The 6,568-nt window shown below is 38.4% G+C and overlaps 1 non-coding gene across 1 annotated transcript; it reads right to left on the bottom strand.

Moving 5' to 3' along the window:
• Positions 1–4,856: 4,856 nt before the first annotated feature.
• Positions 4,857–4,928, bottom strand: TRNAC-GCA. The gene has a single exon. It is a non-coding gene; the product is annotated as a tRNA-Cys (tRNA).
• Positions 4,929–6,568: the final 1,640 nt, after the last annotated feature.

Genomic DNA, 6,568 nt, shown 5'->3' with positions numbered 1-6,568 from the left:
AGTACAAAGTATTAAGAATATAAATGGATATCAATATATAAAGGCATTGGAAAGCATGAAGTGGAGAGACCTGCATCTGTATTATTCGATTAAGGTAAGAGCTGATTCTTCCACAACTCACTGAAATACTCTAAAATGAAGAACACGATGTCAAGCAACATACTGAAATTAAAAAATACATATTTGCCACATGCTTTTCCAGACTAGTTTTAAAGCAGTTAGACAAATATACTCTGGAGAAATTATATGGTAGAAGAAAGAAGTCTTAGTGACCCTCATCCAGAATAATTTAACATACACTCCTACTGTGTAGGAATATTTCATTTATTTATTTGTGCACTTGTCTTCTTTAAACCTCTTCATTCACAACATTGAAACACTAAAGGTGGAGGCTTGTCCATATTCATTAAGGATATCTACACCTCCAAGCTAGTTGCTCAGCATAATGCATCCGAGATTATCCAAGTTCAACTAACTCTAGGCAAAACCTCAATCCAGATTGTAGCTTGCTACAGACCCCCCCACCATGCCCCAGGATTCCCACTTCTCTTTTTTTGATACACTGGAAAATATTAAGGTACAACCCAACACTCTAATAATGGGTGATTTCAACTACCCTAACATTAAATGGGAAAACTACTCATGTACCAACTCTTTTGCTCAACGTTTTCTGGAAATCATCAATTCCAATGCCTTGGATCAACTTATCCACACCCCCACCAGGGGCAGCAATATCCTAGACCTGGTCATCACCAACATGGGTGACCGGTGTTCCACACCAGAGGTCAGCTCCTCATTGGTCAGGTCCGACCACAAGCTAATCTCCCTAGACATCCACATTCCGCTCCCACCCTCCATTAGGAAAACAACCATAAAAACTTTCTCCAAAGCCAACTTCATGCTTCTTAAGACAGAGGTGGCAAACTTCACGACACCCATGCAGATGGACAATAGAGGTACGACTGCTGAATCTTACACAAATGCATTTTATAAGCACTTACACGAGTGCATGGATCGTGCTATCCCTAACAGAATCAAGATGCTATCCTCCAAAAAAAGGAAGCCAATCTGGTGGTCTTCTGCCATAAACAAACTCTACAACAGAAGAAAGAAACTGTTGCAAAAAAGAGTAAAATCCCACGATTGGAGGAACTCCCTGGTCAACCTCAGTAAGAAGCTGAGATCCCTCATAAAATCCTCCAAAGCTAGTTATGAAAACAAAATTGCCACTGATTCTAAAGACAAGCACAAAGCATTCTATAGCTATGTCAAGAATTTCAATGGCAACACTCAGATCTCCTCTGAGTTATAGCACAATGACACTAAATATACAGAACCAACTGATATTGCCAACATCCTGGCAGATAGGTTCAGTGCTAACTTTACCCCCCCTCTCACCCCCTAAAAGGTCCATCTTTATACCGGAAGAATGCAAAGTTCCTGTAATCACGGCTGCACAGGTAAAAACCTCACTTTCCAAAGCCAAGAACACAGCATCCATGGGACCTAACAACATCGCAGGCTCCCTGCTACATGAACTACAGAATGAACTGGCACCCCACCTAAGTACCATGTTCAATCATAGCCTCACCTCAGGCTTTGTGCCCACTGAATGGCGCATGCGACAGTTATCCCACTCCACAAAGGGGGGGCCACAACAGACCCCAGGAACTACCGCCTCATTAGCCTGACGTGCCTGGTCTACAAGGCCATGGAATTTATCATCATGGAACTCATAAACAAAGATATTGGAGATCTCCAAACTCTGGACCCCTCACAGTTTGGGTTTGTAAAAGGCAGATCATGTCTCCTAAACCTGATAGACTTCTTTGAAGTAGTCACCAAAGCCATAGATGAGGGTAAGGTGGTTCACACAGCCTATCTAGATCTCGCCAAGGCGTTCAACACCATCCCCCACTCTGAAATTATAGATAAACTCACTAAACTAGGTATAAATCCCTATGTCACAAGATGGGTTGCCAACTGGCTTACTGACAGAACCCACAATGTGAAAGTAGCAGACTCCAAATCAGACTTCAGACCAGTGACAAGTGAAGTACCACAGGGTTAAGTCCTGGGTCCTCCCCTGTTTGGTATCTACTTCTCTGAAGTACAGGCTAACACAGAAGGTCTTTGGCTAACTAAATTCGCAGATGACTGCAAACTAGGAGCCATAATTGAAACTCCTAACGATGTGGACATCCTACAAAAGGGCCTCACTGAGACAGAAGCCATAGTCTCAAACTCAATGCCAAAAAGTGCATTGTCATCCCCTTTGGTAAAAAACTCTGTACCCATGAACTACTACATAGGCGGTAGTCTACTTAACACCGAAAGTGTGATAAGAGACCTTGGGACACAGGTGGACAGTAGTCTTTCCTTTGATAATCACATTGCCACAGTAGTCAGGAAATCCTTCTACGTGGCACACCTCATCACAAAAGGTTTCTCATCCAGAAATAAAGAGGTCATTGTTCCCCTCTACTCATCACTCATTAGACCCATTATAGAGTACAACGCCCCTTTTGGTATGTACCTCACAAGACAGCTACAACAACTGGAAAGGCCACAAAAATACCTCACAAAGAGGATTACTGGCCTCAAACAGATGCCTTACGCAGACCGTCTCAAAAAACTCCAGCTTTACTCCGTCGCATATCGCCTACTCAGAGACGATCTCTGCCTAACATACAAAGCTATGTCAAACCCAGAGCTGTTGGACATGCTCCACTTAAAGAAATCCCAATCCCTCTGAGATACATGCTCTAGGGACCTAAACCTTGTCACCACAATAAACAGAACATGCTGGAGGGATAGATTCCTGTCCCAGAGACTTCCCATACTCTGGAACAGACTACCTATCTAGGTCAAACAGAGCTCCTCATTAACACTCTTCAAGAAAAATCTTGATGATTGGATGGGTAATAGGAAATTCACCCTGGGGATCAATTCTGTGGTTCTGCTTGACAGGGGCACCGGAAAATAATTTTCTTGGGTGGCGAAAGCCAGGGTAGCTTTTTGGCTAGGCTTGTATAGGCCCTAGGGCCAATAGCCTAGTACCTACCTATGGACCTATGAACATAGATGTGGGTAGATGTGTAGGTTGTCAACTAAAAACAGCCAAATAGCCAGTATGTTTTGGAAGGAAGCCAGTGTACCCAGCATGCACACTGTATACAAAGTGACAATTAAGAACAAAACCAAACATTTTTATGCGGGACGATAACTTTAACCACTGAACTGTACCATCAATCATACTGTCTACATGTGCCACATCAACTAACAGATACTCATATTCTTACCACCTATAAAATTATCCAGCATCCACCTGCCTGTCCAGCCCTAAAAAACAAAAACTCTACACAACTACGTTCCCAGTCGGTCACTGCAATACAGTGACCAAAAACTCCTGTCTGTCTACAAGCCTAGCAAATCTACTGAGCATTGTCTGTACTCGTATAAGGTTGCCAAGGCCTGGAACGCCTTACCAGTAGCCATCAGGTCTATACCCTCCCTCCCATCTTTCAAAATCACTCTGAAAACCTTCCTAGCTAAAATCTAGCTCTGTTCTTGCTCAAAACCAGGATAAACTATATCCCTAAATGTCAGCAAGTACCTTTTCATTCCTTATACCTCCTTACTCTCCCTTCTTCACTTATTTCCTTACTGCTATCAATTTTTTTTCCCTGACTTTCTCTATAAAGTTGCCATAAGCCTGTTCTTCCTTCACTTCATATTTCAATTACTATTTCTATTAGGCTAACTTTAACCTTTAATTTCTCTACAAACTATCTAAAATGTCTGTAAATATTAAATGATTGCCATATACCTTGAATAGATTCTTAACCAACATTTTTATATTATGTCTAATTTGTTATAATTATTTAAACTGCAGATGTTTTTGTTTTATTTTTGAAGATTGTACCTGTACCATGCCTTCCACTTCTATAACCTGACATCCATTTTCCTCTTGTATTTGCTCATATTTCATTCTATACTATCTATAAATTGTACAGAGACTATTTAAGTGTACCTGGAACATAATCTTTTACAGTTTTTATTACCCACTCTGTAATTGTAAGTTTGCATTAATTGTACCTGCTATGCATTTTCACTCTCTGCTCCAAAACTAATTGTCAATATTTTCTGTATGTATTTTTTGTGTGAAGTTTACTATTGTTAATTCTCTGTTATATAAGCAATGTTTATGGAGCTTTTCTCTCCGGGCCACCACTGAAAAGGGGCTCTTAAAGGCCCAGTGAACTATCCTGGTAAACAAATGCCAATCCAGCCCAGCAGACTATCCCAGTAAACAAATGCCAGTCAATGAATAAATAAAAATATAGTTCTTAAAATGTTTTATAATAATTTGGAGCTTTTCTCTTCTGGGCCTCCACTGAAAATGGGCTTCTATCCAGTCGGACTTTTTCGGTAATCAGATGTTAATAATAATAATAATAATAATAATAATAATAATAATAATGTACTACAATATGTTTTGTGACTCGTTGTAATTAAAAGTGAATAACTGGCAAAAGGCAGGGATAAAAGGGAATTACAAGGTAAAGCAAAGACAATCAAGCAGCACAAAGAAACTCACCCTATGCTGTAAGCATTTCCTCCTAGTGTGTTGTTAGCAAGTAACATAATTGCACCAAACATTGTTTTCAAGCATCTTTTCAATGAAAAAAATGGTTTAATAACCTGTTTTGTTAAAAAAATATATTGTTTTGTAACTTTATTTTTGTGATGTGATAATCCAGTTATTTTATACTGTTTTCCAAATTAATGCTCTTATAAATTTTGACTACTGACATAGCTACATATACAAAGAAAGAAAAAAAAATAAATAAATCAGGGGGCATCCGGATTTGAACCGGAGACCTCTTGATCTGCAGTCAAATGCTCTACCACTGAGCTATACCCCCTTTTACCATTATTGGTGTTGCCAGTAGCTTCCTTATGCCTCATTCACATGTCGTTTGCTTTATTTGCATAGTAGGTTTACTTGCTACTCGGCTCTGTAAAGCTTGCACAAACCTTAACAGGAACAAAATTAGTATCAAGCTGGATGCAATAACTCCACATGTAAAAGTTCTTTACTATGCAGAAATGAAGCTGTCCTCTTGTTTCAGTACAAATCTGATAAAGTGACACATCTGACGACTTTAAAAATGAGTTACACGAAAATATTAGCTGTAACTCTGAGAGAGATGCAAATTGACATTAAAGAAGTAATTTAATACCAGTACGGAATCTGATTCTTTGACCATTTTAGGAATGCACGTAGGGGGGATGGGCACTGAGGTTTGTGATGATATGTCATGTCACTCCCATTTTTCTACTTGGTGCTGAATTATTGGATGCCGCTTCCAGCTGAACCTGAAAACACAAAGCAAGGAAATGTGAAAAGCATTCAGACTAAAGCTGCCAGAAAATAAGATACAGCAAAGGGCTCTGCCTAATGCCTGGTTTTATGACGTTAAAAAATATAACAAAATGTGAAATATTTACATTTGGTAAAGCATTCTTAGATGTATTAAAAATAATATTATGAGAAAGCAAAGTCTGCAGGCAAACTACCTTAGGTGCATGTTATACATTATGTTGAACAGTTTCTTAAGCTACTTTTATATCTTGTCACTTTCTCAACTTAACTCCAGAAGACTAGTGCAGAATATTGTTTTGGCTCATACCTCTCAAACTTAGAGCAATAAATCTGGACAAAGCCATAAAAAATGGGGGACAAAGGCTGAAAAATAGGGATATTTTTTACTGCTTTCACAAACGTAGAAAATTGATAGAATAACAGGTTTTGCATTAGCAAGAATTTTCTGGTGTATGAAGTCTGAGTCTCTATCATTATTTCTTGATTTCACTCCTCACTGGCTTGCCAGAAAATCAACATTTTAAGAGAAACAGAGCAAAAACGAGGCAAAAATCTGGACAGCTGAGAGGTATGTATTTGACTTTATCTGTCATAAGATTTTCTCAGTGAAGCAGAAATTAATGCCTTCTGAATCTAACAAAAAAAGGAAAAAATAAGAATACAATATAATTTTTACAAATAACACATAAACATAAATTCCACAGATAAAGTCAGTTACTTTAGAAGCAAAGTTTAGTTCCATTACAAAACAATACCTTAAGTAACTGTCTTCATGCACTGTAAGCACGCATGCCAGCTACCTATACTAAATACCTTTATTTCTTTGTTAGAATATTAATTGGGGGTGTTGATGAAGTGTACATGTAAAAAAAAAAATAGCTAGGCATACTCTTTGTACTCTACTGAGTACAACGGTCTAGACATTATTTAGTATGGTCTGCAAAAGCCACAGTTTCTCTAAGTCCACAACTATCTCAATTAATGCCTCTGATAAGAGTTACATAGATTGATAAAATATATTTTTTTATATTTTTTTACAGTGTATCTGGAGCTTTTCTCCCTGGGTCTCTGCTGAAAACGGTTATTTTGTGTCCAGTCGGACTAACCCAGTAAACAAATGGAAAATAAATTAAATAAATAAATAAAATAAATATATTTAACAGTTTTAGAGGGAAAGTG

The sequence above is a fragment of the Protopterus annectens genome, chromosome 1.part1 (genome assembly GCF_019279795.1).
Source record: "Protopterus annectens isolate FY-2018-M chromosome 1.part1, PAN1.0, whole genome shotgun sequence".
Taxonomy (NCBI): domain Eukaryota; kingdom Metazoa; phylum Chordata; order Ceratodontiformes; family Protopteridae; genus Protopterus; species Protopterus annectens.
This window is presented reverse-complemented; position numbering and strand designations above follow the sequence as displayed.